This window comes from Diadema setosum, chromosome 18, assembly GCF_964275005.1.
Source record: "Diadema setosum chromosome 18, eeDiaSeto1, whole genome shotgun sequence".
NCBI classification, from domain to species: domain Eukaryota; kingdom Metazoa; phylum Echinodermata; class Echinoidea; order Diadematoida; family Diadematidae; genus Diadema; species Diadema setosum.
The window spans coordinates 25,075,343-25,088,594 of record NC_092702.1 but is presented as its reverse complement, the minus strand read 5'-3'; positions in this window follow the sequence as shown (position 1 = coordinate 25,088,594).

The following is a 13,252-nucleotide window of genomic DNA, read 5'->3' as shown; positions in this document are numbered from 1 at the left end:
GCGAAATCAGCAAATTTGAGCTCCTGTCTTTCAAATAAATCTTGCATATACTTCTTTTTTTTTCTCTATACATGAATACTGATTATTTACACGATATCATAATAAAATTGTATAAACTCCGAATTCAAGTCATCTCATGCTCTCTAAATTTCTTAGATTTAGATGAGGGACAAATCCCAAATTAGAATGAAAATCTTAATCTGATAGATTTAGAAGACAATCTAATTCTTAAGTCTAATTTTGAATTTGTCCCCAACCACAATCTCATAGATTGATTTCCAATCAAAGGAATTTAGAGAGTATAAATGTCGCGAACGGCCGAGACACCACTGGATCTTTGCTGGAACCATTACCAACCGAAATTCTGACGTCATCACAGTAGATATCATGAACGTTAGTACTGATGGGAGGAATGGTAATTTGTTTATTCAAAGTAGATGCGCTCATTAAGCTTCGCGAGGCGCCGTGGGAATCGCGAACAGATTCATGTTTGTTTGCATCGTATATACTATGACTCATCGTTAGAGAACATAAAAAAATGTGACACAGCTGTGATTGCATTCAAAACAAAATGTGACCGCCGCGGCGCGCCGGGTGCATGACAATATTTTACATTTCCATGATATTAGGGGGACGTCATTCAACGCTCGCCTTCACACGAAACAGTCAATGCCATTGATAAAGACACTACATGACTATTTCAGTATCCTGGTGGCTCAGTTACAAAAGAAGAGAAAGAAGAAAAGACGTAGAAACTGTTCACTGCTGAGATGGATGAAGAAGCATTCAACACTATCAACTTTTTGCAAATTATGTTGGCACTATCGAGATTTCTACGAACAAAACGATATCACAATACCAGCAAACCCATGATTCTGACATCACTGTTTCAGAGTGAAAGTGTGGTCAATCCGGTCAGTACAGAAGTACGCTGTTGCATTTAACAATGATATTCATCGTTTTCCTTTGTGTGACCTTTAAAGGGAACACAAAGAGCAGTGTGGATTGAGTGAAAGCAGCTGTTTTAGTAGAACACATCAGTGGAAGTTTTAGGATTTTTGTACATTTTTAAAGTTTTGGTGTTGGAACCGCAGGATGAGGAGACTAGTAGAGGTTATGACGGATGTTTCGAAAATAATATAAAGAAAATAAAGGAAATTCCACAAAAATCAACTTTTAATTATGAAAGAGCACTTGACTAACCGCTTTCAGAAACAGGGGGAATAATACCCTAACATGATATGTCAGTATCAAGTTGATGGAATGTGCAATTTTCACGATAAAGTAATTGTTGTGGAATTCCCTTTATGTTTCCTTTATATTGTTGTCCACACATACGTCATAATCTCTAGTAGTCTCCTCATCCAGCGGTTCCGACACCAAAACTTAAATAAAAAAAAAAATCATAACTTTTTGCATCGATTGTGCAATTTTCCTCAAACTTTAACTGATGTATTCTACTTATGTTGCTGCTTTCACTCATTCCACATTGCTCTTTGGGTTTGGGCTCCCTTTAATACTGGCAAACCGAATACCACTCGTGACCGACTGAGCCATGAGATAGCCAGTTGTCAGTATGGACGGACCCTTGAACCGAATCTGAAAATTGATCAAAAGTGGTTGGTTGTCTTACTTTCTACTCCTGATATTGCAATTGTGATAGCAGATTAACCAAAGAGTGAAAGAGGGTATCCATGTAAACATGATTTAAAAGTACGACACATTAATTGTCTTTTTGAAAAGAGGAGCATCGTTCCTGTGATGCACACGTTTTAATTTTCTGTGCGGGTTTAATAGATTGGAAACCGTAGAAATATTTTCACCCGACCGCTGCAATATTCATGAATTCGGGACAAAGTCTATTGTGGTGACTATAAAATATCATGTAACTTGTTTGCTCGTTGTGAAGTTTCCCATTAAGCTACCAACTATTAGTTTAGTCGAGGTCATCTGTTGTCATTTTATGGGATCATGCGTCCTTTTTTTTTGGGGGGGGGGATGGCAAAGCTGCAGTCAGAGAGAGAGAAAAACAAAATCGACCTAATAAGAAGAGTTCAACCGCCCTTCCTTAGAAAAATATTTGCATTAATGTAGCTCTTTTTCACATCCGCTTGGGATCAGAGTATCCAATTTCACTGACGGTTAATCACGCGTAGCACATACGGCTGTTTTCACACGAGTGGTGGTCACAAAGGAAAACATGTATATACCGCCATTAACATTGTGCGCGTCATTAAAGTCTAACGAATGAAAATATGACAGTGTATAAAGTGGTATACTGGTAGTCAATTTTGTGAGTGTGCACGCATTAGTGTTTATGTGTTCATGTGTGTGTGTGTGTGTTGTGTGTGCGCGCGCGCGTGCTTGTACATGTGTGCTTGACTTAAATACTGACTAGTAAACTATTGAATTGAATTGAATTGAATTCACTGAATTTCCCTTGAGAGTGTACAGTGCTTTTCAGCTGGAGCAATGGTATATGTTTGGTTCCCAAAGGGGAAGACAATGCCGATTAAAAGTGATGAAGGCTTTGGTTCAAACAAACAAACAAACAAACAAACAGACAAACAAACTACCAAACAAAAAAGGTATGATGAAAAACCCGCCATTTTTTCCGATGCTTTCAAACCTGTCTTTTTGATTGTCATTACACTCTATTTGGTTAATCGTAAGTGAATTATTCTCTCATGAATACATATCGAATAGACGAATACAGATCGAAACAAAATAGTACTATACATCGAATGTCTTTTCCCCAACAGTTGAACGCTGTGAAGAATGCAGACAAAAAAAAAAAAAGCCAAAAAAAAAGTGTAATCTAACCGATGACAGGGAATCGTGTTACCCAGCTCCTATTCCAGTTCCAAACTACTAAAAGCAAGACATACTAAATCCTCTGAATCTTCTTTCCGTTCTGCATAAAAAAAAACCCCTGCTTGATACACAACTAAAATTGTGCCTACTGCATACTGTGTAAACGTGGGTACTCATTCTATTCTTGTACTAGGAAACGGAGTCTCTCCCCCCCCCCCCCAAAAAAAAAAAAAAAAAAAAAACAGAAAAACAGAAAAAAAAACTTTTCAGCGGAGGTTGATGACAGTAATTGTTTCATAGTCCTCCTGGTAACACCAATCACCTAAGATGAACTGGCCAGAATCAGGTTTTTCTCCCATCTATCGCATGTGCATATTTTATGCGTAACTTTTATTTAGTTAATGTCAAAAATAAATGTAATAATATGCCAATTATTTTGAATATGCTCAAAATTTCTTTGCGACAAATAAGAAACAAACAAAACGTTTACAACATTCGTTTTTAACAAGGAGTGACAATGTACAAACACATCACTAGAAAAGAACAAATGATATAAAAATAAAAATACATATTCTCAATATGTGCACTGGAGAGACTCGACATGATAAGTTTACTGTGATAAAATTTCTCAATTAATGAAATAAGCGAAACGAAAGAAAGATAATGGGCATGAAATATGCCTAGCCTTCCCGCTGAGGAATTCCTATTTTGGGAAAGATGCTGTGACACCTTTAATGAACATAAGGCCGACTGAAGGTAAAAATTTCTTGCAATTTGGGGAGTACATACCTGTCCCACGATAGTTTGTTCAAGGTACCATGAATATATATATATATATATATATATATATATATATATATATATATATATATATATATATATATATATATATATATATATATACATACATATATACATACAGTATAATTGAATGTTTGAATCCGCAATTAATTTCCATTCCAGTGCGATTCCCTTTCCATGTCGTAAAGGGCGCCTTCCGCATCCCGCGCAAAAGGGACAAATCGAAGATTTATCTTATTATTGTTGTTGCGCACAGTGATTTATAGCTAAGGAGGTAATCTGACACTTTTTTTTCTTTGTGGTCGTTGTTTTTGTATATAAAGTCTTTTTACAAGGCGAGAATTTTGAGAAACGAGAGAAAATGATAGAACGAAGGACTGCTAACTATGAGACGTGTAGGATCATTTGCTGTATAAATTCCATGTCAACACTTTTAATCACGATGTGGATGTTTTTAACATCATGAAAAAGGTTGGGGTCTTGTGCATTGTAGTTCCAATCATGCGGTATCAATTACAGAATACTGAGTATTATGACTTTTTGATTTTACCTGCTATATACGCTCCATGAACTAAAATGCGATTGCCACAGTCATTGTCAACGTCTTACCACAACAAAAACGCTTTCCACACCTTGAAAGTGTATATTGTTGAATGTTTGATATACTCCACACTTCCTGCCCTAGAAAATCAAAAGGCACACACACACACACACACACACACACACACACACACACAGAGGCACATACACTCCCACATGAGTTAATGTGGTATTGTGCGACTCGTTTTGCAAAGTGGATCCCATTTTCGTGACACATGCAAGCAAATTTTTATAGTTGAATACAAGTTGCACAAATTCACGCTGATTCATTAAAGATGTGATAATTACTACATAAAATGCATACATCTTCTGCTTTATCTCTCTCTCTCTCTCTCTCCTTCTATAGTTTTGTCTGTAAAGAAGTGTATTTCGACACATTGAAAGTCTTTACATCTGCTCATCACATCGAATTTATTTCGTGCCTTGCATCTTTATGACTTGTTTTAAACGTGAGCGTTGTTACTTAGGAATTTGAAAGTGATGCTACGATTAGACGGAAATGTCACGCGCGAATCGACTGAAATCCACCGTATTTAAGGTCGGAGCTGTTGGAATAGTGTAACGAGACCAGCTTTCTCTGGCGACATCGTTAGTGTCATCTGGTTGCTAGGCAACGCTGGGAAGAAGAGCGTAAGCAAGTATTACTCGTCAGTCATGTTGATGTTGGGAATTAGAAGCCCCCATAAACGAAGGTGTTGTCGAACATGCATAATTTGTGTGAAGTCTTTCGCTTCTTTCTGCGGAGGTGAATGAGATTATTGGGTCTCCAACGAAAAATGGGATCAATTTCTCAAAAAAAGAAGAGTATCAGACTATTAGCCGCCATCAAGCCAGTTTGTCTGGTAACAAGGATAGCTCCGTCATGTTCTACAAGAAGACAGCTCTTCAACTTATCATGTATGCTTCCATAGTGTGTCCTTAAATAACCTAATCCACTTGAAATGAGAATGAAAAGATCAGTAGATATCAGAATAAAAGGTACATTCTCCCCCTACATATCACCTTCTTTTGCTGAACGTCAACGTTTAATTAATTATTGTAAAGTGTTTGACCTGACATTGACTTCATAACTATTGAAAGGCGAAAGTGTCACATCAATGTTGCATCGTCTGTATTTCTAGCAGATAAGCTTGCATCTGATAATAAAATTTGGTTGCTGAAAAATTGTTAAGTTGGTTATCATTATACCGAGACTTGGTTCATGCTTTTGAGCATGACGAAATTCATTTTTAACATGTGTGAATACCAATGCCATTTTGAAACTAGTTACATTTTCGACTAGGAAGTGAGGCGGCCTGTTGTTGTTGTTTTTTTTTTCTTTTGAAAACTGGTGAGGGATTCTGCCGTCTTTTTTTAGATTAAAGTACCTCTAAATGCCATGGGCCAATTGGTCATCCAAAGATGGTGTAGGTATCTTTGTTGAAGATTCGCTGTATCACGTCTGATTCCAAAAAAGATAGATTTCACGTCATGAAGAATTATCCTTCCCTGTAAAAACATGAAGACAAAAAACAAACAAACAAACAAACACAAACAAACAAAACCACTACAACATCAATCCTCCGAATGAAGGCGAGAAAATGAATGAAGTGTTTCACAGTGCTGCATCTGGGAGCTGTACGATATTTTATTTCATTTTTTTTTTCCATTAAGGAATGCTAGCGATGTCCAAGTGTGTATTCCAATGTTTAGGCTTGTCCTGTCACTTTGAAGACCATAGAATAGGGAATCAGTGAAGGGTTTCGGCCGGTCGTTAGCTCTCGTAATGGTCGTTATGCGTACTTCAAATGGTTTGCCAATGATCAATGGCTACATCCTTCTCGAAGTACAGGGTGTTCATGAATTTTTCATTTTAAATGGATTCCGTTTGATCCAGATAATACGAACATCTGATCTTTAATGGCCCTACAATAACAGTCTCAATACCTTGGCGCTGTCAGGTGAATTAATGAAAGAACAAATTATCGCTTTCCTTCGAGAATTGCAGATGCTGTGTTATTCATGATAACTCCATTCATCGCACTTGTTATGCCATCGATTAAAGTAGACTCTTATAAGTATAAGGTTTGAAATTGCGATTGAATTGTCGTCCTATTGAATTGTTGATAGGACAACCATATAAAATCACTTTTATACCGCGTGCTGGTATACTGCAATCATGGTAGCTCCATGCTGCAATACTGTCATCCCCAACCGAACATTATACATGTACCTAAATCATTGCAAATGTTTGCCAACCACTAGGAGAGCCAACTTGCTACAGAATGAAACATACCATTACACAATGATAGAGATCTTATTTTGAGACAGCTTTCGAGCTCTTTTAACCCTATTATGTAAAAAAAAAAGAAGATTATCTCATCCTTAAGGTTGCTATACCATAACTTTTTGTTTTGTTTATTTTTTTTTTCATTTAAATTCTGTACATATTAAATTTCACAAAACATACAGACAATAGCGGTAAAGTGTGATGGACAACGACAGGAAAATAGTGGAACGTGAGTACAAAGAACAAGTTTCAGTCCATCAACCACTGCTACAACAAATGATATTTGAATGGAGGTTTTATTTTTGTGTATGAACTTATAGGGTTCACTGGCACAGAGATCGTATGAGCTGCGTATCAATCTACGAGCCTTTTTGAACTCTCATCGGATTTCAAAGGTACCAAACAGCGCATAACTGTTAATTTATCATTGTTTTTTTTTTTTTTTTTTTTTTTTTGGGGGGGGGGGGTTTACATGCAGCTTTCAGTGCAGTATGAAGTCAGCTTCACGCTATGATAGGCCTAATTAGACCAAACAGACAAACACAAAAGTACTAAAAATCGCCCAAAACACTAAAGGAGGTACAATGTTGATAGTACGACACATTGTGTGGGCTATACAGTACACATCTACTGTACTGCAGGGAGCCGAGAAAATGAGAGGTTCTATTTTGTCTTTCTTCCAAGTTCTATAATGTCCCGTTCTCCTTACACGGCAGTTACGTATACGCGCCACAAGCGCACACTTCTGTGCCACGAACACACGCGCGTACACGAACACAAATCTACAAGTTCAATAATAAAATGTCTTGAATTTACATAAAATATATCTTTTTATTGATGAAAGAGATGCAAAGAGGGCGTAACACATATTTATTTTTATAACTTATGAAATTGTCACTAGTCATTGTAATCATCTAGGTGATCTTCTGTCAGTAGTGTAAGCGAAGTACGCCGAAAAGTAAACAACTTCGGAATGAAATATCATTCAGATGGGTATGCATATGAATGTGTGTTGATTTCAGTTACAGTTCGTTATTCCGAAGGTTCATTAATCTGAAGATGAAATAAGGTTTGTGTTTCCCGGGATTCGTTAATCCGAAAATGAAATAAGGTTCGTTATTCCGAAGGTTATTCGTTATAAGCCGAAATGAAATAAGGTTTGTAATTCAGAAGGCTCATTACCACGCACCGTCTTTAGACCCTACATTTTCGGAAGAACGAACCGTCGGAATAACGAACCTTATTCTTTCTTCTTCTTTTTTTCTTCTTTCTTCTTTCTTCTTCTTATTCTTTTCCGATTAATGATACCTTATTCCATTTCTGGAACTACGAACCTTCAGATTAATGAATCTTCAGAACAACGCCACAAATGTTCGGATTAACTACGTATTCCAATATTATTCGGATTAATGAACCTTTATTATATAAGCAGAGGGAATTTGTGTGTTTCGGAATAACGAACCTTCGGAATAACGAACCTTAGGCCTATTTCATGTTTGGATTAACTCGTTGAAGGTTGATTTCGATTGTTTACCGAATTGAGTGTGAACGATATGCGTGTCGCATTCAATTTTCACTCAACGCTAAAAGCACAATGTGTTGCTTGATGACCAATAGAATGACGGCATGTATAAGTGAGTTCTTGATGGAGTCTGAATACGAACATAAATTTGTATTATCATGACAGTAATGGCTCCTCCTACAATGAAGATGACAATATTAGATTTTATGATGCTTTAATCTGTTTATTTTACATACTTTGTCCTCAAACATCTACCTTGGAAGATTCAGCACACACACACACAAACACAAACACATACACATATGCACACATACAAAAACACAAACACATACACATACACATACACATACACAAACACAAAAACATACACATACACATACACAAACACACACAATATGAACGGACCTCCATGATAATGCTTCTCATAAATCCGTCGGACTCTGTTAAGAATATTTACCAATCTGAAATAAACATCGCTCAACGCCATGAACGTGCAAGATTTGAGAGAAGGGGAGGGATGAATAATATGACGCGTTAAGCCACAATTTTCGAACATTTTAAGAGAGGTATTAACCGTGAATTATTCTAGGTTAGAATGATCACAGGGCCAGCGATTTATCAAACCCGTTTCTCCGAGTATACTCTGGCACTTCGGGGAGAGTTTCAGGCAGCTGACCGCGAGAGAGAAGATTTAGTGTAACACGGTTACAAGACCGAGTGACAAGGAGCGAAGGTGATAATGAATCATGGAAAACAGTGGATTTCTGGCTTCCGAGGTACGTGATGGTTATAAACCTCCCACCGAGATTATTACCATTTCAACAAGTGATATTTTCCTTCCTTCTTACAGCCCCTATATTCATGACATCTTCAGGGATATACATATATACACACACACACACACCAATGCACACGCACGCACACACATTTATTTTGTATACCGTTCAATTGTTCATCTAACGCAGAGAAAGTTGCGTGTTTTTCCTCTGATTTCTAGCTTGAACATCACTCACGATACACTATTGACCGCAAGTTTTCATCTTACACTCCTGAAATAATTTACTAGAAGCATGGCATGCCTACCATTTACCTAATCAAACTACACTCAACACCAAAACAAACAAACAAAAACAAAACAAACGCAAACAGACTAAAATAGAGACAAATTTTACATGGACTTAGCACACTGAAAACATATAGGCCTACCATCAATAAAACTACCAGTTCATAATATTGAAGGCATTAACACGATCATCACAAACTTCAGTCAATGTACTGAGAGTCTGATCATTATGGTCTTTATCTTATCCTGAAACTATTTTTTTTTTTAATTCAGATTGAGCAAACTTTGTGTAAACCACGTTCTTGGTACCCAAAGTTCATAGTGAAGGACTTCATCTCGAACTAAGAAATCTTTTCACAGTGGGAGATCCAATCTCACAGAATGACGTCATGAATACAGTATAGCTCTTTCAGTTCAAAGGTCACGCTGGAAGTTGCGTTGATGCGGTCAGGTCATGTTGCCTGACAAGCTGTGTGTTCGTTTCTTACGGTGAACGAGCATGCAAAGAGGACTATAGTATTTGTGATTCCTCTTCCTCTTGGCTCTTCCATATCTTTTATTTTCCCCCTCATTCATCCGCAGTAACTCCTCTTTCTTTCATCCAACACTACGGGAGCATGGTCTGGGCTGTTTAACATTAATTTATGTATTAAGTTTGATTCGATGAAAACAATGTCATCCCTTCGCGATTATTTCAAGTTGAGAACTCTCCATGGAAACTTCATATAGACTGAGAGAGAGAGAGAGGATGAAATATAATTACAATACCTGTACGCTTATGTTCACGTTTAAGATCTAAGAATTCAATTCAATCATCATGGAATGCGGCTGGTCTTGTCATTGGGATATTAATGTAAACATGAATTATGATTAACTGCTGATAATTCACACGTCATTTTAGTCTTTCTATTTGCAATCTCACATCGACTCTTGTCTGCGAACTACAAAGACAGTGGTAGTAACTAAAATTTATGTGCACATTTGCTTTATTGGCCCTACAGCTCTACCTATATTGTACTTACTGCCCCCACCCCCAAACTTAGAATCGTCACTTTACATATTCATCAAGCCTCATACTCGCTCTACAGGACCTTTAAAAAGTTTGCATCATTCGCGTTTTGATTCGTTGATTCCTTCCTCATCTGGCGTTCCTACAGACAAAAAAAGTAAGCCATCCAGGGTCTTTTCTCTTTTTTTATTTCTTTCAGGACTATGAAATGAATGACAAAACAAAAGAGATGGGTATGATTAAGGTATCCAAAAATTCGTCATGATATAAGACCGCCTGGCCCGAGGCTAAACTTGGACGTGTAGCGAGAGAAATCACTAATGTGATCATACGAGAGCACTTTGATGAACGCGGCAGGAGGCATATTCATTTAGCCTTTTCAGGTCAGACAATTGGCCGGATAGTGTAGAGCGAAGGCCAGAGCTAATGAAACATGACAATCGAGTCTTCAGACAACAAGGGGATGTGGCTTTTTCGCACGTTAACATCCATGTCTATCTTGTATTATTTTTACTCCGATCTGGCTCGGCCGGGGAAGCGCGCATTAGCCGCCTCAGAAAGTCCATGGCCAGCAGTTCCATCCGCCTTGGAAAGGCGCTGTGGGTAAGGTCAACTCATGCGTCCCTGGGGGACATTCACCAACTTCCTCGCGGTCATCACTGCTGAGAAGGACCCCCCCCCCCCCACACACACACACACACACACACATTTACACATATTCACACAAACAGGCACACATACACTCACACCACACGAAGGAGGGGTGGGGCGGGCACACGAAGGAGGGGTGGGGTGCTGCTCCATGTCACCACTTAAGGAGGGACACGAAGAGTTTTCATTTCCTTCTACTTTCTTTCTCGTCTTTATGACCTCCGTAATGATGCCACTGAGTGATTGATAAAAATGTTTTCAGATTGACCTAGATATGGGTCAAAACCCCACATTTCTGACCAGAAGTGGCGAATTATGTGTCATGGTGAGCCGTGGGTGGAGAACGTATGGGGCACTTTCTCCAGTAATCGTCTCGGGTGGCGAAGGGCGGGAAAACTACTGATCCGCACCCCTAAAGTGAGGTGACGGCGAAAGATTCGGGAATACACGTTGGCTTTGTGTTTTTCTGGGTTTGTGAGCCTCGTTACCTCTTTCAATCATATTGATTGTTTCATTTCTTAAATGTAGTTGTAGTTTTAAAACATTTGTTTCCTCATTTCATCATAATCAAGCATGATACGAACCATACAAGTTATTACAGGGCATAGCTGATAAACAAGCAATTTCATGCAATTAAAGTTATGCCATAAAACATATTCACTGAACAAATAAGAGATGATATTAATCTGAATCTACAAAATGGATTCTTAGCCAAAAGACGTCCTTCTTATCAATGGTTATTCAAAATAATTCAGAATAATTCAACAAATCAGATCATAATCCTTCACAGGAACATGAAAAAAGGAGAAAATACCAGGAACTTAAAGGGAATGATGTCTACCAACTATTATGCTGATCCAAACACACTGCTTGCTTAGTTTACACAGATTGTTTCAGATTACACAGAATGAATATGCAAAACTCGAGCGAAATGTACTCTTCCCCATGATTACCATCATCCTTCATAATCACAACCATCAGAACATTCATTTTGAAAAGAAAAAAAAAAACCCCAAAATAAACACTTTTGTTTGATATAGCTCATAATATAATTTCCAAAATTTTACTTTAGATCTTAGATTTCATAATCTTCAAAGATGATAATATGGTCCCTACAGGAAAACTCTTAGACTTTAATTTTTTTAGGATAAGGATATTATAATTATGTGTATATTCAATCTTCTGTCGTTTTGTTTGAGTCTATAGAGCAACCGGATTGCGAATAGACTCTATTTATAGCTTTATTTGTTGACCGCTTAAGTGCAAAATAAAATGTTTAATAATACTCATTAGTACAAAGGTAAGTGACTTTAAAAGAAGATTCAGCTCGTACCCGATTGGTTTTACCAACTGTGGGTAAGAAATTGACAGGACTTTGTTGAACACATTTGCACTGTAATAGGCCATTCTTAACGTTGCCAGATTAAAGTAATCTAAAATATCAAATCCATTCAGTTGATTCCACTGGTTTCTTGCGAAGTAGCGAATGAATACAATCCTCACAAGTTTTCACCGAAATTGAAATTTCATCCTTCTTATTGCGAGACAAACTGGAATAGAAAGACGGCCTTGGCTGGCAGCTACGCGTAGCCTCATGACGCTCTGATGTCGAACTCGATGTCGTTAATGTTTAGTGTCCAGGCTTTTAGGTGTCCATGTGTCTATAATTATCTGAACATGTGCTAGCAATATTAAGGTCTCATATTATTGGTAATCTTCAAAGGTTGCTTTCGAAAAACGGGTAGACAATACACCTGGTCAACAAGAGCTCCGTTTTAATTAAGAGAAAGGTTTTTCTCTCGTGTTAGACGAAACTTCCTGGCCCTGATTGGACATTATATCGGCACCTATTCCAGGGTGAAATTCACAGGCCTGTTTGCCTAATAAAAAAACATCTGCAATATGCAAAGATGTAGCCTACTATGGTCTTCGAGGAGTCTAGAGTTTCAGAGACGGGATCAGTCTGAGACTGAAATTGACATTGGATATTAAGATACGAATATCATGGCATTTCATTACTTTAAGTGCAAGTCTACATGTAAATTGACGTGCATGATCAGAGTAATATCAGCAGAGCAAATGGTCTCATCAGCGTCGGACATTAAGTAAAAAAAAAAAGAAAAGTTATAAGGAAATCTAAAGTTCCACGTTTTCACCCAACGTGGTATAATTATAATCTCCACGTTTTTATTGGTCGTACAGTAGGTCTAATAGCCACACACAAAGTAGAAAGTATATTACAATGACATTATTGGGTCATAACTCTCTCTGTGGTATGTAAAAGGAGGAGGAAATGAAGTAATGAGGAGAGGAGGGATGGAAGAGGGGGAAAGGATATGAACTTAAAACTTCAAAACGAAGACTGGTCAGATCAATCACGTCAAACATCATTCTAAGTACAAATCTTATTCCCTCAAAACTTGACAGACAATCTAGATTGGGTTAATAATCTCCCAGCCCTTAGTAGAAGCATGCAATATATATATATATATATATATTGGCTTATTATTGATATATATATAT